This window comes from Hydractinia symbiolongicarpus, chromosome 2 (genome assembly GCF_029227915.1).
Source record: "Hydractinia symbiolongicarpus strain clone_291-10 chromosome 2, HSymV2.1, whole genome shotgun sequence".
In the NCBI taxonomy this organism is placed as follows: Eukaryota; Metazoa; Cnidaria; class Hydrozoa; order Anthoathecata; family Hydractiniidae; genus Hydractinia; species Hydractinia symbiolongicarpus.
Window position 1 is genome coordinate 2,755,769 of NC_079876.1, and position 22,532 is coordinate 2,778,300.

Genomic DNA, 22,532 nt, shown 5'->3' on the forward strand with positions numbered 1-22,532 from the left:
CGGCAAACGAAAACCCGCGATTTCCCGTAAATCCCGGGCTTGGCCCGTATAGTCGAATGTATACAAAGAAAGTACCCTGTGAGTAAACTCATTTCCAAAACGATTTTTTAAATTATTTTTTCACCACTAAAACGCATGAGACTTGTAGTTTTCAAAAATGTTTTTATTTTTGATGAGACGCTGAATAAAAGAAGTTTAATCGCCGGCAAACGAAAACCTGCGATTTCCCGTAAATCCCGGACTCGGCCCGTATAGTCAAAAGTATACAAAGAAAGTACCCAGGGTGTAAACTCATTTCCCGAACGATTTTTTAAATTATTATTTCACCACTAAAGCCCATGAGACTTGTAGTTTTTAAAAATGTTTTCATTTTTGATGAGACGCTGAATAAAAGAAGTTTAATCGCCGGCAAACGAAAACCTGCGATTTCCCGTAAATCCCGGACTCAGCCCGTATAGTCAAAAGTATACAAAGAAAGTACCCTGTGAGTAATCTCATTTCCAGAACGATTTTTTAAGTTATTTTTTTACCACTAAAACGCATAAGACTTGTAGTTTTCAAAAATGTTTTCATTTCTGATGAGACGCTGAATAAAAGAAGTTTAATCGCCGGCAAACGAAAACCGAGATTTCCCGTAAATCCCGGGCTTGGCCCGTATAGTCAAAAGTATACAAAGATAGTACCCAGGGAGTAAACTCATTTCCCGAACGATTTTTTAATTTATTTTTTCACCACTAAAACGCATGAGACTTGTAGTTTTCAAAAATGTTTTCATTTTTGATGAGACGCTGAATAAAAGAAGTTTAATCGCCGGCAAACGAAAACCTGCGATTTCCCGTAAATCCCGGACTCGGCCCGTATAGTCAAAAGTATACAAAGAAAGTACCCAGGGAGTAAACTAATTTCTCGAACGATTTTTTAAATTATTATTTCACCACTAAAGCCCATGAGACTTGTAGTTTTTAAAAATGATTTCATTTTTGATGAGACGCTGAATAAAAGAAGTTTAATCGCCGGCAAACGAAAACCTGCGATTTCCCGTAAATCCCGGACTCAGCCCGTATAGTCAAAAGTATACAAAGAAAGTACCCAGGGAGTAAACTCATTTCCCGAACGATTTTTTAAATTATTTTTTCACCACTAAAACGCATGAGACTTGTAGTTTTCAGAAATGTTTTCATTTTTGATGAGACGCTTAATGAAAGTGGTTTAATCGCCGGCAAACTAAAACCCGCGATTTCCCGTAAATCCCGGACTCGGCCCGTATATTCAAAAGTATACAAAGAAAGTACCCAGGGAGTAAACTCATTTCCCGAACGATTTTTTAAATTATTTTTTCACCACCAAAGCGCATGAGACTTGTAGTTTTCAGAAATGTTTTTATTTTTGATGAGACGCTTAATGAAAGTGGTTTAATCGCCGGCAAACGAAAACCCGCGATTTCCCGTAAATCCCGGGCTTGGCCCGTATAGTCGAATGTATACAAAGAAAGTACCCTGTAAGTAAACTCATTTCCAAAACGATTTTTTAAATTATTTTTTCACCACTAAATCGCATGAGACTTGTAGTTCTCAAAAATGTTTTTATTTTTGATGAGACGCTGAATGAAAGAAGTTTAATCGCCGGGAAACGAAATCCTGCGATTTCCCGTAAATCCCAGACTCGGCCCGTATAGTCAAAAGTATACAAAGAAAGTACCCAGGATGTAAACTCATTTCCCGAACGATCTTTTAAATTATTATTTCACCACTAAAGCCCATGAGACTTGTAGTTTTTAAAAATGTTTTCATTTTTGATGAGACGCTGAATAAAAGAAGTTTAATCGCCGGCAAACGGAAACCCGCGATTTCCCGTAAATCCCGGATTTGGCCCGTATAGTTAAAAGTATACAAAGAAAGTACCCAGGGAGTAAATTCATTTCCCGAACGATTTTTTATATTATTTTTTCACAACTAAAACGCATAAGACTTGTAGTTTTCAAAAATGTTTTCATTTTTGATGAGACGCCGAATAAAAGAAGTTTAATCGCCGGCAAACGAAAACCTGCGATTTCCCGTAAACCCCGGACTCGGCCCGTATAGTCAAAAGTATACAAAGAAAGTACCCAGGGAGTAAACTCATTTTCCGAACGATTTTTTCAATTATTTTTTCACCACTAAAACGCATGAGACTTGTAGTTTTCAAAAATGTTTTCATTTTTGATGAGACGCTTAATGAAAGAGGTTTAATCGTCGGCAAACGAAATTCCGCGATTTCCCGTAAATCCCGGGCTTGGCCCGTATAGTCAAATGTATACAAAGAAAGTACCCTGTGAGTAAATTCATTTCCCGAACGATTTTTTCAATTATTTTTTCACCACTAAAACGCATGAGACTTGTAGTTTTCAGAAATGTTTTCATTTTGATAAGACGCTTAATGAAAGTGGTTTAATCGCCAGCAAACGAAAACCAGCGATTTCCCGTAAATCCCGGGCTTGGCCCGTATAGTCGAATGTATACAAAGAAAGTACCCTGTGAGTAAACTCATTTCCAAAACGATTTTTTAAATTATCTTTTCACCACTAAAACGCATGAGACTTGTAGTTTCAAAAATGTTTTCATTTTTGATGAGACGCTGAATAAAAGAAGTTTAATTGCCGGCAAACGAAAACCCGCCATTTCCCGTAAACCCCGGACTCGACCCGTATAGTCAAAAGCATACAAAGAAAGTACCCAGGGAGTAAACCCATTTCCCGAACGATTTTTTATATTATTTTTTTACCACTAAACGCATGAGACTTGTAGTTTTTAAAAATATTTTCATATTTGATGGGACGCTGAATAAAAGAAGTTTAATCGCCGGCAAACGAAAATCCGCGATTTCCCGTAAATCCCTGACTCGGCCCGTATAGTCAAAAGTATACAAAGAAAGTACCCAGGGAGTAAACTCATTTTCCGAACGATTTTTTAAATTTTTTTTTCACCATTAAAACGCATGAGACTTGTAGTTTTCAAAAATGTTTTCATTTTTGATGAGACGCCTAATGAAAGAGGTTTAATCGCCGGAAAACGAAAACCCGCGATTTCCCGTAAATCCCGGGCTTGGCCCGTATAGTCGAATGTATACAAAGAAAGTACCCTGTGAGTAAACGCATTTCCAGAACGATTTTTTAAATTATTTTTTCACCACTAAAACGTATAAGACTTGTAGTTTTTAAAAATGTTTTCATTTTTGATGAAACGCTGAATAAAAGAAGTTTAATCGCCGGCAAACGAAAACCCGCGATTTCCCGTAAATCCCGGCTTGGCCCGCATAGCCAAAAGTATACAAAGAAAGTACCCAGGGAGTAAACTCATTTCCCGAACGATTTTTTAAATTATTTTTTTACCACTAAAACGCATGAGACTTGTAGTTTTCAAAAATGTTTTCATTTTTGATGAGACTCTCAATGAAAGAGGTTTAATCGCCGGCAAACAAAATCTCACGATTTCCCGTAAATCTCGGGCTTGGCCCGTATAGTCGAATGTATACAAAGAAAGTACCCAGGGAGTAAACTTATTTCCCGATCGATTTTTTAATTTTTTTTTTCACCACTAAAACGCATGAGACTTGTAGTTTTCAAAAATGTTTTCATTTTTGATGAGACGGTTAATGAAAGAAGTTTAATCGCCGGCAAACGAAAACCCGCGATTTCCCGTAAATCCCGGGCTTGGCCCGTATAGTCAAATGTATACAAAGAAAGTACCCTGTGAGTAAACTCATTTCCCGAACGATTTTTTAAATTATTTTTTTCACCACTAAAACGCATGAGACTTGTAGTTTTCAGAAATGTTTTCATTTTTGATAAGACGCTTAATGAAAGTGGTTTTATCGCCAGCAAACGAAAACCCGCGATTTCCGTAAATCCCGGGCTTGGCCCGTATAGTCGAATGTATACAAAGAAAGTACCCTGTGAGTAAACTCATTTCCAAAACAATTTTTTAAATTATCTTTTCACCACTAAAACGCATAAGACTTGTAGTTTTTAAAAATATTTTCATATTTGATGGGACGCTGAATAAAAGAAGTTTAATCGCCGGCAAACGAAAATCCGCGATTTCCCGTAAATCCCTGACTCGGCCCGCATAGTCAAAAGTATACAAAGAAAGTACCCAGGGAGTAAACTCATTTTCCGAACGATTTTTTAAATTTTTTTTTCACCATTAAAACGCATGAGACTTGTAGTTTTCAAAAATGTTTTCATTTTTGATGAGACGCCTAATGAAAGAGGTTTAATCGCCGGAAAACGAAAACCCGCGATTTCCCGTAAATCCCGGGCTTGGCCCGTATAGTCGAATGTATACAAAGAAAGTACCCTGTGAGTAAACGCATTTCCAGAACGATTTTTTAAATTATTTTTTCACCACTAAAACGTATAAGACTTGTAGTTTTTAAAAATGTTTTCATTTTTGATGAAACGCTGAATAAAAGAAGTTTAATCGCCGGCAAACGAAAACCCGCGATTTCCCGTAAATCCCGGCTTGGCCCGCATAGCCAAAAGTATACAAAGAAAGTACCCAGGGAGTAAACTCATTTCCCGAACGATTTTTTAAATTATTTTTTTACCACTAAAACGCATGAGACTTGTAGTTTTCAAAAATGTTTTCATTTTTGATGAGACTCTCAATGAAAGAGGTTTAATCGCCGGCAAACAAAATCTCGCGATTTCCCGTAAATCTCGGGCTTGGCCCGTATAGTCGAATGTATACAAAGAAAGTACCCAGGGAGTAAACTTATTTCCCGATCGATTTTTTAATTTTTTTTTTCACCACTAAAACGCATGAGACTTGTAGTTTTCAAAAATGTTTTCATTTTTGATGAGACGGTTAATGAAAGAAGTTTAATCGCCGGCAAACGAAAACCCGCGATTTCCCGTAAATCCCGGGCTTGGCCCGTATAGTCAAATGTATACAAAAAAAGTACCCTGTGAGTAAACTCATTTCCCGAACGATTTTTTAAATTATTTTTTTCACCACTAAAACGCATGAGACTTGTAGTTTTCAGAAATGTTTTCATTTTTGATAAGACGCTTAATGAAAGTGGTTTTATCGCCAGCAAACGAAAACCCGCGATTTCCGTAAATCCCGGGCTTGGCCCGTATAGTCGAATGTATACAAAGAAAGTACCCTGTGAGTAAACTCATTTCCAAAACAATTTTTTAAATTATCTTTTCACCACTAAAACGCATAAGACTTGTAGTTTTCAAAAATGTTTTCATTTTTGATGAGACGCTGAATAAAAGAAGTTTAATCGCCGGCAAACGAAAACCCGCGATTTCCCGTTAATCCCGGCTTGGCCCGCATAGTCAAAAGTATACAAAGAAAATACCCAGGGAGTAAACTCATTTCCCGAACGATTTTTTAAATTATTTTTTCACCACTAAAACGCATGAGACTTGTAGTTTTCAAAAATGTTTTCATTTTTGATGAGACGCTTAATGAAAGAGGTTTAATCGCCGGAAAACGAAAACCCGCGATTTCCCGTAAATCCCGGGCTTGGCCCGTATAGTCGAATGTATACAAAGAAAGTACCCTGTGAGTAAATTCATTTCCAGAACGATTTTTTAAATTATTTTTTCACCACTAAAACGTATAAGACTTGTAGTTTTTAAAAATGTTTTCATTTTTGATGAAAAGCTGAATAAAAGAAGTTTAATCGCCGGCAAACGAAAACCCGCGATTTCCCGTAAATCCCGGCTTGGCCCGCATAGTCAAAAGTATACAAAGAAAGTACCCAGGGAGTAAACTCATTTCCCGAACGATTTTTTAAATTATTTTTTCACCACTAAAACGCATGAGACTTGTAGTTTTCAAAAATGTTTTCATTTTTGATGAGACTCTTAATGAAAGAGGTTTAATCGCCGACAAACGAAATCCCGCGATTTCCCGTAAATCCCGGGCTTGGCCCGTATAGTCGAATGTATACAAAGAAAGTACCCAGGGAGTAAACTTATTTCCCGAACGATTTTTTAATTTTTTTTTTCACCACTAAAACGCATGAGACTTGTAGTTTTCAAAAATGTTTTCATTTTTGATGAGACGGTTAATCAAAGAAGTTTAATCGCCGGCAAACAAAAACCCGCGATTTCCCGTAAATCCCGGACTCGGCCCGTATAGTCAAAAGTATACAAAGAAAGTACCCTGTGAGTAAACTCATTTCCCGAACGATTTTTTAAATTATTTTTTCACCACTAAAACGCATGAGACTTGTAGTTTTCAGAAATGTTTTCATTTTTGATAAGACGCTTGATGAAAGTGGTTTAATCGCCAGCAAACGAAAACCGGCGATTTCCGTAAATCCCGGGTTGGCCCGTATAGTCGAATGTATACAAAGAAAGTACCCTGTGAGTAAACTCATTTCCAAAACGATTTTTTAAATTATCTTTTCACCACTAAAACGCATGAGACTTGTAGTTTTCAAAAATGTTTTCATTTTTGATGAGACCCTGAATAAAAGAAGTTTAATCGCCGGCAAACGAAAATCCGCGATTTCCCGTAAATCCCGGACTCGGCCCGTATAGTCAAAAGTATACAAAGAAAGTACCCAGGGAGTAAACTCATTTCCCGAACGATTTCTTAAATTATTTTTTCACCACTAAAACGCATGGGACTTGTAGTTTTCAAAAATGTTTTCATTTTTGATGAGACGCTTAATGAAAGAGGTTTAATCGCCGGCAAACAAGATCCCGCGTTTTCCCGTAAATCCGGGGCTTGGCCCGTATAGTCGAATGTATACAAAGAAAGTACCCAGGGAGTAAACTCATTTCCAGAACGATTTTTTAAATTATTTTTTCACCACTAAAACGTATAAGACTTGTAGTTTTTAAAAATGTTTTCATTTTGATGAAACGCTGAATAAAAGAAGTTTAATCGCCGGCAAACGAAAACCCGCGATTTCCCGTAAATCCCGGCTTGGCCCGCATAGTCAAAAGTGTACAAAGAAAGTACCCAGGGAGTAAACTCATTTACCGAACGATTTTTTAAATTATTTTTTCACCACTAAAACGCATGAGACTTGTAGTTTTCAAAAATGTTTTCATTTTTGATGAGACTCTTAATGAAAGAGGTTTAATCGCCGGCAAACGAAATCCCGCGATTTCCCGTAAATCCCGGGCTTGGCCCGTATAGTCGAATGTATACAAAGAAAGTACCCAGGGAGTAAACTTATTTCCCGAACGATTTTTTAATTTTTTTTTTCACCACTAAAACGCATGAGACTTGTAGTTTTCAAAAATGTTTTCATTTTTGATGAGACGGTTAATCAAAGAAGTTTAATCGCCGGCAAACAAAAACCCGCGATTTCCCGTAAATCCCGGGCTTGGCCCGTATAGTCAAATGTATACAAAGAAAGTACCCTGTGAGTAAACTCATTTCCCGAACGATTTTTTAAATTATTTTTTCACCACTAAAACGCATGAGACTTGTACTTTTCAGAAATGTTTTCATTTTTGATAAGACGCTTGATGAAAGTGGTTTAATCGCCAGCAAACGAAAACCGGCGATTTCCGTAAATCCCGGGTTGGCCCGTATAGTCGAATGTATACAAAGAAAGTACACTGTGAGTAAACTCATTTCCAAAACGATTTTTTAAATTATCTTTTCACCACTAAAACGCATGAGACTTGTAGTTTTCAAAAATGTTTTCATTTTTGATGAGACGCTGAATAAAAGAAGTTTAATCGCCGGCAAACGAAAATCCGCGATTTCCCGTAAATCCCGGACTCGGCCCGTATAGTCAAAAGTATACAAAGAAAGTACCCAGGGAGTAAACTCATTTCCCGAACGATTTCTTAAATTATTTTTTCACCACTAAAACGCATGAGACTTGTAGTTTTCAAAAATGTTTTCATTTTTGATGAGACGCTTAATGAAAGAGGTTTAATCGCCGGCAAAGAAGATCCCGCGTTTTCCCGTAAATCCGGGGCTTGGCCCGTATAGTCGAATGTATACAAAGAAAGTACCCAGGGAGTAAACTCATTTCCCGAACGATTTTTTAAATTTTTTTTTCACCACCAAAACGCATGAGACTTGTAGTTTTTAAAAATGTTTTCATTTTTGATGACACGCTTAATGAAAGAGGTTTAATCGCCGGAAAACGAAAACCCGCGATTTCCCGCAAATCCCGGGCTTGGCCCGTATAGTCGAATGTATACAAAGAAAGTACCCTGTGAGTAAACTCATTTCCAGAACGATTTTTTAAATTATTTTTTCACCACTAAAACGTATAAGACTTGTAGTTTTTAAAAATGTTTTCATTTTTGATGAAACGCTGAATAAAAGAAGTTTAATCGCCGTCAGACGAAAACCCGCGATTTCCCGTAAATCCCGGCTTGGCCCGCATAGTCAAAAGTATACAAAGAAAGTACCCAGGGAGTAAACTCATTTGCCGAACGATTTTTTAAATTATTTTTTCACCACTAAAACGCATGAGACTTGTAGTTTTCAAAAATGTTTTGACTATACGGGCCGAGTCCGGGATTTACGGGAAATCGCAGGTTTTCATTTGCTGGCGATTAAACTTCTTTTATTCAGCGTCTCATCAAAAATGAAACATTTTTGAAAACTACAAGTCTCATGTGTTTTAGTGGTGAAAAAATAATTTAAAAAATCGTTCGAGAAATGAGTTTACACCCTGGGTACTCCCTTTGTATACTTTTGACTATACGGGCCGAGTCCGGGATTTACGAGAAATCGCAGGTTTTCGTTTGCCGGCGATTAAACTTCTTTTATTCAGCGTCTCATCAAAAATGAAAACATTTTTGAAAACTACAGGTCTCATGCGTTTAAGTGGTGAAAAAATAATTTAAAAATTCGTTAGGGAAATGAGTTTACTCACTGGGTACTTTCCTTGTATACTTTTGACTATACGGGCCGAGACCGGGATTTACGGGAAATTGCGGGTTTTCGTTTGCCGGCGATTAAACCTCTTTTATTTAGCGTCTCATCAAAAATGAAAACATTTTTAAAAACTACAAGTCTCATGGGCTTTAGTGGTGAAATAATAATTTAAAAAATCGTTTGTGAAATGAGTTTACTCCCTGGGTACTTTCTTTGTATACTTTTGACTATACTGGCCGAGTACGGGATTTACGGAAATCGCAGGTTTTCGTTTGCCGGCGATTAAACTTCTTTTATTCTGCGTCTCATCAAAGATAAAAACATTTTTGAAAACTACTAGTCTCATGCGTTTTAGTGGTAAAAAAATAATTTAAAAAATCGTTCGGGAAATGAGTTTACACCCTGGGTACTTTCTTTGTATACTTTTGACTATACGGGCCGAGTCCGGGATTTACGGGAAATCGCAGGTTTTCGTTTGCCGGCGATTAAACTTCTTTTATTCAGCGTCTTATCAAAAATGAAAACATTTTTGAAAACTACAAGTCTCATACGTTTTAGTGGTGAAAAAATAATTTAAAAATTCGTTCGGGAAATGAGTTTACTCACTGGGTACTTTCCTTGTATACTTTTAACTATACGGGCCGAGTCAGGGATTTACGGGAAATCGCGGGTTTTCGTTTGCCGGCGATTAAACTTCTTTTATTCAGCGTCTCATCAAAAATGAAAACATTTTTGAAAACTACAGGTCTCATGCGTTTAAGTGGTGAAAAAATAATTTAAAAATTCGTTAGGGAAATGAGTTTACTCACTGGGTACTTTCCTTGTATACTTTTGACTATACGGGCCGAGACCGGGATTTACGGGAAATTGCGGGTTTTCGTTTGCCGGCGATTAAACCTCTTTTATTTAGCGTCTCATCAAAAATGAAAACATTTTTAAAAACTACAAGTCTCATGGGCTTTAGTGGTGAAATAATAATTTAAAAAATCGTTTGTGAAATGAGTTTACTCCCTGGGTACTTTCTTTGTATACTTTTGACTATACTGGCCGAGTACGGGATTTACGGAAATCGCAGGTTTTCGTTTGCCGGCGATTAAACTTCTTTTATTCAGCGTCTCATCAAAGATAAAAACATTTTTGAAAACTACTAGTCTCATGCGTTTTAGTGGTAAAAAAATAATTTAAAAAATCGTTCGGGAAATGAGTTTACACCCTGGGTACTTTCTTTGTATACTTTTGACTATACGGGCCGAGTCCGGGATTTACGGGAAATCGCAGGTTTTCGTTTGCCGGCGATTAAACTTCTTTTATTCAGCGTCTTATCAAAAATGAAAACATTTTTGAAAACTACAAGTCTCATACGTTTTAGTGGTGAAAAAATAATTTAAAAATTCGTTCGGGAAATGAGTTTACTCACTGGGTACTTTCCTTGTATACTTTTAACTATACGGGCCGAGTCAGGGATTTACGGGAAATCGCGGGTTTTCGTTTGCCGGCGATTAAACTTCTTTTATTCAGCGTCTCATCAAAAATGAAAACATTTTTAAAAACTACAAGTCTCATGGGTTTTAGTGGTGAAATAAAAATTTAAAAAATCGTTTGGGAAATGAGTTTACTCACTGGGTACTTTCTTTTTATACTTTTGACTATACGGGCCGAGTCCAGGATTTACGGGAAATCTCAGGTTTTCGTTTGCCGGCGATTTAACTTCTTTTATTCAGCGTCTCATCAAAAATGAAAACATTTTTAAAAACTACAAGTCTTATGCGTTTTAGCGGTGAAAAAATAATTTAAAAAATCGTTCGGGAAATGAATTTACTCCCTGGGTACTTTCTTTGTATACTTTTGACTATACGGGCCAAGCCGGGATTTACGGGAAATCGCGGGTTTTCGTTTGCCGACGATTAAATTTCTTTTATTCAGCGTTTCATCAAAAATGAAAACATTTTTAAAAGCTACAAGTCTTATGCGTTTTAGTGGTGAAAAAATAATTTAAAAAATCGTTCTGGAAATGAGTTTACTCACAGGGTACTTTCTTTGTATACATTCGACTATACGGGCCAAACCCGGGATTTACGGGAAATCGCGGGTTTTCGTTTTCCGGCGATTAAACCTCTTTCATTAAGCGTCTCATCAAAAATGAAAACATTTTTGAAAACTACAAGTCTCATGCGTTTTAGTGGTGAAAAAAAAATTTAAAAAATCGTTCGGGAAATGAGTTTACTCCCTGGGTACTTTCTTTGTATACATTCGACTATACGAGCCAAGCCCCGGATTTACGGGAAAACGCGGGATTTCGTTTGCCGGCGATTAAACGTCTTTTATTCAGCGTCTCATCAAAGATGAAAACATTTTTGAAAACTACAAGTCTCATGCGTTTTAGTGGTAAACAAATAATTTAAAAAATCCTTCGGGAAATGAGTTTACACCCTGGGTACTTTCTTTGTATACTTTTGACTATACGGGCCGAGTCCGGGATTTACGGGAAATCGCAGGTTTTCGTTTGCCGGCGATTAAACTTCTTTTATTCAGCGTCTTATCAAAAATGAAAACATTTTTAAAAGCTACAAGTCTTATGCGTTTTAGTGGTGAAAAAATAATTTAAAAAATCGTTCTGGAAATGAGTTTACTCACAGGGTACTTTCTTTGTATACATTCGACTATACGGGCCAAACCCGGGATTTACGGGAAATCGCGGGTTTTCGTTTTCCGGCGAGTAAACCTCTTTCATTAAGCGTCTCATCAAAAATGAAAACATTTTTGAAAACTACAAGTCTCATGCGTTTTAGTGGTGAAAAAAAAATTTAAAAAATCGTTCGGGAAATGAGTTTACTCCCTGGGTACTTTCTTTGTATACATTCGACTATACGAGCCAAGCCCCGGATTTACGGGAAAACGCGGGATTTCGTTTGCCGGCGATTAAACTTCTTTTATTCAGCGTCTCATCAAAGATGAAAACATTTTTGAAAACTACAAATCTCATGCGTTTTAGTGGTAAAAAAATAATTTAAAAAATCGTTCGGGAAATGAGTTTACACCCTGGGTACTTTCTTTGTATACTTTTGACTATACGGGCCGAGTCCGGGATTTACGGGAAATCGCAGGTTTTCGTTTGCCGGCGATTAAACTTTTTTTATTCAGCGTCTTATCAAAAATGAAAACATTTTTGAAAACTACAAGTCTCATACGTTTTAGTGGTGAAAAAATAATTTAAAAATTCGTTCGGGAAATGAGTTTACTCACTGGGTACTTTCCTTGTATACTTTTAACTATACGGGCCCAGTCAGGGATTTACGGGAAATCGCGGGTTTTCGTTTGCCGGCGATTAAACTTCTTTTATTCAGCGTCTCATCAAAAATGAAAACATTTTTAAAAACTACAAGTCTCATGGGTTTTAGTGGTGAAAAAAAATTTAAAAAATCGTTTGGGAAATGAGTTTACTCACTGGGTACTTTCTTTGTATACTTTTGACTATACGGGCCGAGTCCAGGATTTACGGGAAATCGCAGGTTTTCGTTTGCCGGCGATTTAACTTCTTTTATTCAGCGTCTCATCAAAAATGAAAACATTTTTAAAAACTACAAGTCTTATGCGTTTTAGTGGTGAAAAAATAATTTAAAAAATCGTTCTGGAAATGAGTTTACTCCCTGGGTACTTTCTTTGTATAGTTTTGACTATACGGGCCGAGTCCGGGATTTACGGGAAATCGCAGGTTTTCGATTGCCGGCGATTAAACTGCTTTTATTCAGCGTCTAATCAAAAATGAAAACATTTTTGAAAACTACAAGTCTCATGCGTTTTAGTGGTGAAAAAATAATTTAAAAAATCGTTCGGGAAATGAATTTACTCCCTGGGTACTTTCTTTGTATACTTTTGACTATACGGGCCAAGCCGGGATTTACGGGAAATCGCGGGTTTTCGTTTTCCGGCGATTAAACCTCTTTCATTAAGCGTCTCATCAAAAATGAAAACAATTTTGAAAACTACAAGTCTCATGCGTTTTAGTGGTGAAAAAAAATTTAAAAAATCGTTCCGGAAATGAGTTTACTCCCTGGGTACTTTCTTTGTATACATTCGACTATACGAGCCAAGCCCCGGATTTACGGGAAAACGCGGGATTTCGTTTGCCGGCGATTAAACTTCTTTTATTCAGCGTCCCATCAAATATGAAAATATTCTTGAAAACTACCAGTCTCATGCGTTTAGTGGTAGAAAAATAATATAAAAAATCGTTAGGGAAATGAGTTTACTCCCTGGGTACTTTCTTTGTATACTTTTGACTATACGGTCGAGTCCGGGGTTCACGGGAAATGGCGGGTTTTCGTTTGCCGGCGATTAAACTTCTTTTATTCAGCGTCTCATCAAAAATGAAAACATTTTTGAAAACTACAAGTCTCATGCGTTTTAGTGGTGAAAAAATAATTTAAAAAATCGTTCGGGAAATGAGTTTACTCCCTGGGTACTTTCTTTGTATACTTTTGACTATACGGGCCGAGTCCGGGATTTACGGGAAATCGCGGATTTTTGTTTGCCGACAATTAAAATTCTTTTATTCAGCGTCCCATCAAATATGAAAATATTTTCGAAAACTACAAGTCTCATGCGTTTAGTGGTAAAAAAATAATATAAAAAATCGTTCGGGAAATGAGTTTACTCCCTGGGTACTTTCTCTGTATACTTTTGACTATACGGTTCCAGTCCGGGGTTTACGGGAAATGGCGGGTTTTCGTTTGCCGGCGATTAAACTTCTTTTATTCAGCGTCCCATCAAAAATGAAAACATTTTTGAAAACTACAAGTCTCATGCGTTTTAGTGGTGAAAAAATAATTTAAAAAATCGTTTTGGAAATGCGTTTACTCACAGGGTACTTTCTTTGTATACATTCGACTATACCGGCCAAGCCCGGGATTTACGGGAAATCGCGGGTTTTCGTTTGCTGGCGATTAAACCACTTTCATTAAGCGTCTCATCAAAAATGAAAACATTTCTGAAAACTACAAGTCTCATGCGTTTTAGTGGTGAAAAAATAATTTAAAAAATCGTTCGGGAAATGAGTTTACTCACAGGGTACTTTCTTTGTATACATTCGACTATACGGGCCAAGCCCGGGATTTACGGGAAATCGCGGGTTTTCGATTGCCGGCGATTAAACCTCTTTCATTAAGCGTCTCATCAAAAATGAAAACATTTTTGAAAACTACAAGTCTCATGCGTTTTAGTGGTGAAAAAAGAATTTAAAAAATCGTTCGGGAAATGAGTTTACTCCCTGGGTACTTTCTTTGTATACTTTGGACTATACGGGCCGAGTCCGGGATTTACGGGAAATCGCGGATTTTCGTTTGAGGGCGATTAAACTTCTTTTATTCAGCGTCTTATCAAAAATGAAAACATTTTTAAAAGCTACAAGTCTTATGCGTTTTAGTGGTGAAAAAATAATTTAAAAAATCGTTCTGGAAATGAGTTTACTCACAGGGTACTTTCTTTGTATACATTCGACTATACGGGCCAAACCCGGGATTTACGGGAAATCGCGGGTTTTCGTTTTCCGGCGAGTAAACCTCTTTCATTAAGCGTCTCATCAAAAATGAAAACATTTTTGAAAACTACAAGTCTCATGCGTTTTAGTGGTGAAAAAAAAATTTAAAAAATCGTTCGGGAAATGAGTTTACTTCCTGGGTACTTTCTTTGTATACATTCGACTATACGAGCCAAGCCCCGGATTTACGGGAAAACGCGGGATTTCGTTTGCCGGCGATTAAACTTCTTTTATTCAGCGTCTCATCAAAGATGAAAACATTTTTGAAAACTACAAGTCTCATGCGTTTTAGTGGTAAAAAAATAATTTAAAAAATCGTTCGGGAAATGAGTTTACACCCTGGGTACTTTCTTTGTATACTTTTGACTATACGGTCGAGTCCGGGGTTTACGGGAAATGGCGGGTTTTCGTTTGCCGGCGATTAAACTTCTTTTATTCAGCGTCTCATCAAAAATGAAAACATTTTTGAAAACTACAAGTCTCATGCGTTTTAGTGGTGAAAAAATAATTTAAAAAATCGTTCGGGAAATGAGTTTACTCCCTGGGTACTTTCTTTGTATACTTTTGACTATACGGGCCGAGTCCGGGATTTACGGGAAATCGCGGATTTTTGTTTGCCGACAATTAAAATTCTTTTATTCAGCGTCCCATCAAATATGAAAATATTTTCGAAAACTACAAGTCTCATGCGTTTAGTGGTAAAAAAATAATATAAAAAATCGTTCGGGAAATGAGTTTACTCCCTGGGTACTTTCTCTGTATACTTTTGACTATACGGTTCCAGTCCGGGGTTTACGGGAAATGGCGGGTTTTCGTTTGCCGGCGATTAAACTTCTTTTATTCAGCGTCCCATCAAAAATGAAAACATTTTTGAAAACTACAAGTCTCATGCGTTTTAGTGGTGAAAAAATAATTTAAAAAATCGTTTTGGAAATGCGTTTACTCACAGGGTACTTTCTTTGTATACATTCGACTATACCGGCCAAGCCCGGGATTTACGGGAAATCGCGGGTTTTCGTTTGCTGGCGATTAAACCACTTTCATTAAGCGTCTCATCAAAAATGAAAACATTTCTGAAAACTACAAGTCTCGTGCGTTTTAGTGGTGAAAAAATAATTTAAAAAATCGTTCGGGAAATGAGTTTACTCACAGGGTACTTTCTTTGTATACATTCGACTATACGGGCCAAGCCCGGGATTTACGGGAAATCGCGGGTTTTCGATTGCCGGCGATTAAACCTCTTTCATTAAGCGTCTCATCAAAAATGAAAACATTTTTGAAAACTACAAGTCTCATGCGTTTTAGTGGTGAAAAAAGAATTTAAAAAATCGTTCGGGAAATGAGTTTACTCCCTGGGTACTTTCTTTGTATACTTTGGACTATACGGGCCGAGTCGGGGATTTACGGGAAATCGCGGATTTTCGTTTGAGGGCGATTAAACTTCTTTTATTCAGCGTCTTATCAAAAATGAAAACATTTTTAAAAGCTACAAGTCTTATGCGTTTTAGTGGTGAAAAAATAATTTAAAAAATCGTTCTGGAAATGAGTTTACTCACAGGGTACTTTCTTTGTATACATTCGACTATACGGGCCAAACCCGGGATTTACGGGAAATCGCGGGTTTTCGTTTTCCGGCGAGTAAACCTCTTTCATTAAGCGTCTCATCAAAAATGAAAACATTTTTGAAAACTACAAGTCTCATGCGTTTTAGTGGTGAAAAAAAAATTTAAAAAATCGTTCGGGAAATGAGTTTACTTCCTGGGTACTTTCTTTGTATACATTCGACTATACGAGCCAAGCCCCGGATTTACGGGAAAACGCGGGATTTCGTTTGCCGGCGATTAAACTTCTTTTATTCAGCGTCTCATCAAAGATGAAAACATTTTTGAAAACTACAAGTCTCATGCGTTTTAGTGGTAAAAAAATAATTTAAAAAATCGTTCGGGAAATGAGTTTACACCCTGGGTACTTTCTTTGTATACTTTTGACTATACGGGCCGAGTCCGGGATTTACGGGAAATCGCAGGTTTTCGTTTGCCGGCGATTAAACTTCTTTTATTCAGCGTCTTATCAAAAATGAAAACATTTTTGAAAGCTACAAGTCTCATACGTTTTAGTGGTGAAAAAATAATTTAAAAATTCGTTCGGGAAATGAGTTTACTCACTGGGTACTTTCCTTGTATACTTTTAACTATACGGGCCCAGTCAGGGATTTACGGGAAATCGCGGGTTTTCGTTTGCCGGCGATTAAACTTCTTTTATTCAGCGTCTCATCAAAAATGAAAACATTTTTAAAAACTACAAGTCTCATGCGTTTTAGTGGTAAAAAAAAAATTTAAAAAATCGTTTGGGAAATGAGTTTACTCACTGGGTACTTTCTTTGTATACTTTTGACTATACGGGCCGAGTCCAGGATTTACGGGAAATCGCAGGTTTTCGTTTGCCGGCGATTTAACTTCTTTTATTCAGCGTCTCATCAAAAATGAAAACATTTTTAAAAACTACAAGTCTTATGCGTTTTAGTGGTAAAAAAAAAATTTAAAAAATCGTTTGGGAAATGAGTTTACTCACTGGGTACTTTCTTTGTATACTTTTGACTATACGGGCCGAGTCCGGGATTTACGGGAAATCGCAGGTTTTCGTTTGCCGGCGATTAAACTTCTTTTATTCAGCGTCTTATCAAAAATGAAAACATTTTTGAAAGCTACAAGTCTCATACGTTTTAGTGGTGAAAAAATAATTTAAAAATTCGTTCGGGAAATGAGTTTACTCACTGGGTACTTTCCTTGTATACTTTTAACTATACGGGCCCAGTCAGGGATTTACGGGAAATCGCGGGTTTTCGTTTGCCGGCGATTAAACTTCTTTTATTCAGCGTCTCATCAAAAATGAAAACATTTTTAAAAACTACAAGTCTCATGCGTTTTAGTGGTAAAAAAAAAATTTAAAAAATCGTTTGGGAAATGAGTTTACTCACTGGGTACTTTCTTTGTATACTTTTGACTATACGGGCCGAGTCCAGGATTTACGGGAAATCGCAGGTTTTCGTTTGCCGGCGATTTAACTTCTTTTATTCAGCGTCTCATCAAAAATGAAAACATTTTTAAAAACTACAAGTCTTATGCGTTTTAGTGGTAAAAAAAAAATTTAAAAAATCGTTTGGGAAATGAGTTTACTCACTGGGTACTTTCTTTGTATACTTTTGACTATACGGGCCGAGTCCAGGATTTACGGGAAATCGCAGGTTTTCGTTTGCCGGCGATTTAACTTCTTTTATTCAGCGTCTCATCAAAAATGAAAACATTTTTAAAAACTACAAGTCTCATGCGTTTTAGTGGTAAAAAAATAATTTAAAAAATCGTTCGGGAAATGAGTTTACACCCTGGGTACTTTCTTTGTATACTTTTGACTATACGGGCCGAGTCCGGGATTTACGGGAAATCGCAGGTTTTCGTTTGCCGGCGATTAAACTTCTTTTATTCAGCGTCTTATCAAAAATGAAAACATTTTTGAAAGCTACAAGTCTCATACGTTTTAGTGGTGAAAAAATAATTTAAAAATTCGTTCGGGAAATGAGTTTACTCACTGGGTACTTTCCTTGTATACTTTTAACTATACGGGCCCAGTCAGGGATTTACGGGAAATCGCGGGTTTTCGTTTGCCGGCGATTAAACTTCTTTTATTCAGCGTCTCATCAAAAATGAAAACATTTTTAAAAACTACAAGTCTCATGGGTTTTAGTGGTAAAAAAAAAAATTAAAAAATCGTTTGGGAAATGAGTTTACTCACTGGGTACTTTCTTTGTATACTTTTGACTATACGGGCCGAGTCCAGGATTTACGGGAAATCGCAGGTTTTCGTTTGCCGGCGATTTAACTTCTTTTATTCAGCGTCTCATCAAAAATGAAAACATTTTTAAAAACTACAAGTCTTATGCGTTTTAGTGGTGAAAAAATAATTTAAAAAATCGTTCTGGAAATGAGTTTACTCCCTGGGTACTTTCTTTGTATAGTTTTGACTATACGGGCCGAGTCCGGGATTTACGGGAAATCGCAGGTTTTCGATTGCCGGCGATTAAACTGCTTTTATTCAGCGTCTAATCAAAAATGAAAACATTTTTGAAAACTACAAGTCTCATGCGTTTTAGTGGTGAAAAAATAATTTAAAAAATCGTTCGGGAAATGAATTTACTCCCTGGGTACTTTCTTTGTATACTTTTGACTATACGGGCCAAGCCGGGATTTACGGGAAATCGCGGGTTTTCGTTTTCCGGCGATTAAACCTCTTTCATTAAGCGTCTCATCAAAAATGAAAACAATTTTGAAAACTACAAGTCTCATGCGTTTTAGTGGTGAAAAAAAAATTTAAAAAATCTTTCCGGAAATGAGTTTACTCCCTGGGTACTTTCTTTGTATACATTCGACTATACGAGCCAAGCCCCGGATTTACGGGAAAACGCGGGATTTCGTTTGCCGGCGATTAAACTTCTTTTATTCAGCGTCCCATCAAATATGAAAATATTTTTGAAAACTACCAGTCTCATGCGTTTAGTGGTAGAAAAATAATATAAAAAATCGTTCGGGAAATGAGTTTACTCCCTGGGTACTTTCTTTGTATACTTTTGACTATACGGTCGAGTCCGGGGTTTACGGGAAATGGCGGGTTTTCGTTTGCCGGCGATTAAACTTCTTTTATTCAGCGTCTCATCAAAAATGAAAACATTTTTGAAAACTACAAGTCTCATGCGTTTTAGTGGTGAAAAAATAATTTAAAAAATCGTTCGGGAAATGAGTTTACTCCCTGGGTACTTTCTTTGTATACTTTTGACTATACGGGCCGAGTCCGGGATTTACGGGAAATCGCGGATTTTTGTTTGCCGACAATTAAAATTCTTTTATTCAGCGTCCCATCAAATATGAAAATATTTTCGAAAACTACAAGTCTCATGCGTTTAGTGGTAAAAAAATAATATAAAAAATCGTTCGGGAAATGAGTTTACTCCCTGGGTACTTTCTTTGTATACATTCGACTATACGAGCCAAGCCCCGGATTTACGGGAAAACGCGGGATTTCGTTTGCCGGCGATTAAACTTCTTTTATTCAGCGTCCCATCAAATATGAAAATATTTTTGAAAACTACCAGTCTCATGCGTTTAGTGGTAGAAAAATAATATAAAAAATCGTTCGGGAAATGAGTTTACTCCCTGGGTACTTTCTTTGTATACTTTTGACTATACGGTCGAGTCCGGGGTTTACGGGAAATGGCGGGTTTTCGTTTGCCGGCGATTAAACTTCTTTTATTCAGCGTCTCATCAAAAATGAAAACATTTTTGAAAACTACAAGTCTCATGCGTTTTAGTGGTGAAAAAATAATTTAAAAAATCGTTCGGGAAATGAGTTTACTCCCTGGGTACTTTCTTTGTATACTTTTGACTATACGGGCCGAGTCCGGGATTTACGGGAAATCGCGGATTTTTGTTTGCCGACAATTAAAATTCTTTTATTCAGCGTCCCATCAAATATGAAAATATTTTCGAAAACTACAAGTCTCATGCGTTTAGTGGTAAAAAAATAATATAAAAAATCGTTCGGGAAATGAGTTTACTCCCTGGGTACTTTCTCTGTATACTTTTGACTATACGGTTCCAGTCCGGGGTTTACGGGAAATGGCGGGTTTTCGTTTGCCGGCGATTAAACTTCTTTTATTCAGCGTCCCATCAAAAATGAAAACATTTTTGAAAACTACAAGTCTCATGCGTTTTAGTGGTGAAAAAATAATTTAAAAAATCGTTTTGGAAATGCGTTTACTCACAGGGTACTTTCTTTGTATACATTCGACTATACGGGCCAAGCCCGGGATTTACGGGAAATCGCGGGTTTTCGTTTGCTGGCGATTAAACCACTTTCATTAAGCGTCTCATCAAAAATGAAAACATTTCTGAAAACTACAAGTCTCATGCGTTTTAGTGGTGAAAAAATAATTTAAAAAATCGTTCGGGAAATGAGTTTACTCACAGGGTACTTTCTTTGTATACATTCGACTATACGGGCCAAGCCCGGGATTTACGGGAAATCGCGGGTTTTCGATTGCCGGCGATTAAACCTCTTTCATTAAGCGTCTCATCAAAAATGAAAACATTTTTGAAAACTACAAGTCTCATGCGTTTTAGTGGTGAAAAAAGAATTTAAAAAATCGTTCGGGAAATGAGTTTACTCCCTGGGTACTTTCTTTGTATACTTTGGACTATACGGGCCGAGTCCGGGATTTACGGGAAATCGCGGATTTTCGTTTGAGGGCGATTAAACTTCTTTTATTCAGCGTCTTATCAAAAATGAAAACATTTTTGAAAACTACAAGTCTCATGCGTTGTAGTGGTGAAAAAATAATTTAAAAAATCGTTCGGAAAATGAGTTTACTCCCTGGGTACTTTCTTTGTATACTTTTGACTATACGGGCCGAGTCCGGGGTTTACAGGAAATGGCGGGTTTTCGTTTGCCGGCGATTAAACTTCTTTTATTCAGCGTCTCATCAAAAATGAAAACATTTTTAAAAACTATAAGTCTCATGGGTTTTAGTGGTGAAATAATAATTTAAAAAATCGGTCGGGAAATGAGTTTACATCCCGGGTACTTTCTTTACTATACGGGCCGAGTCCGGGATTTACGGGAAATCGCGGGTTTTCGTTTGCCGGCGATTAAACTTCTTTTATTCAGCGTCTCATCAAAAATGACTACATTTTTGAAAACTACAAGTCTCATGCGTTTTAGTGGTGAAAAAATAATTTAAAAAATCGTTCGGGAAATGAGTTTACTCCCTGGGTACTTTCTTTGTATACTTTTGACTATGCGGGCCGAGTCCGGGGTTTACGGGAAATGGCGGGTTTTCGTTTGCCGGCGATTAAACTTCTTTCATTCAGCGTCTCATCAAAAATGAAAACATTTTTGAAAACTACAAGTGTCATCCGTTTTAGTGGTGAAAAAATAATTTAAAAAATCGTTCGGGAAATGAGTTTACATCCCGGGTACTTTCTTTACTATACGGGCCGAGTCCGGGATTTACGGGAAATCGCAGGTTTTCGTTTGCCGGCGATTAAACTTCTTTTATTCAGCGTCTCATCAAAATTGAAAACATTTTTGAAAACTACAAGTTTCATGCGTTTTAGTGGTGAAAAAATATTTTAAAAAATTGTTCGGGAAATGAGTTTACTCCTTGGGTACTTTCTTTGTATACTTTTGACTATACGGGCCGAGTCCGGGATTTACGGAAAGTCGCGGGTTTTCGTTTGCCGGCGTTTAAACTTCTTTTATTCAGCGTCTCATCAAAAATGAAAACATTTTTAAAAACTACAAGTCCCATGGGCTTTAGTGGTGAAATAATAATTTAAAAAATCGTTCTGGAAATGAGTTTACACCCTGGGGACTTTCTTTGTATAGTTTTGACTATACGGGCCGAGTCCGGGATTTACGGGAAATCGCAGGTTTTCGATTGCCGGCGATTAAACTGCTTTTATTCAGCGTCTCATCAAAAATGAAAACATTTTTGAAAACTACAAGTCTCATGCGTTTTAGTGGTGAAAAAATAATTTACAAAATCGTTCGGGAATTGAATTTACTCCCTGGGTACTTTCTTTGTATAATTTTGACTATACGGGCCAAGCCGGGATTTACGAGAAATCTCGGGTTTTCGTTTGCCGACGATTAAATTTCTTTTATTCAGCGTTTCATCAAAAATGAAAACATTTTTAAAAGCTACAAGTCTTATGCGTTTTAGTGGTGAAAAAATAATTTAAAAAATCGTTCTGGAAATGAGTTTACTCACAGGGTACTTTCTTTGTATACATTCGACTATACGGGCCAAACCCGGGATGTACGGGAAATCGCGGGTTTTCGTTTTCCGGCGATTAAACCTCTTTCATTAAGCGTCTCATCAAAAATGAAAACATTTTTGAAAACTACAAGTCTCATGCGTTTTAGTGGTGAAAAAAAAATTTAAAAAATCGTTCGGGAAATGAGTTTACTCCCTGGGTACTTTCTTTGTATACATTCGACTATACGAGCCAAGCCCCGGATTTACGGGAAAACGCGGGATTTCGTTTGCCGGCGATTAAACTTCTTTTATTCAGCGTCTCATCAAAGATGAA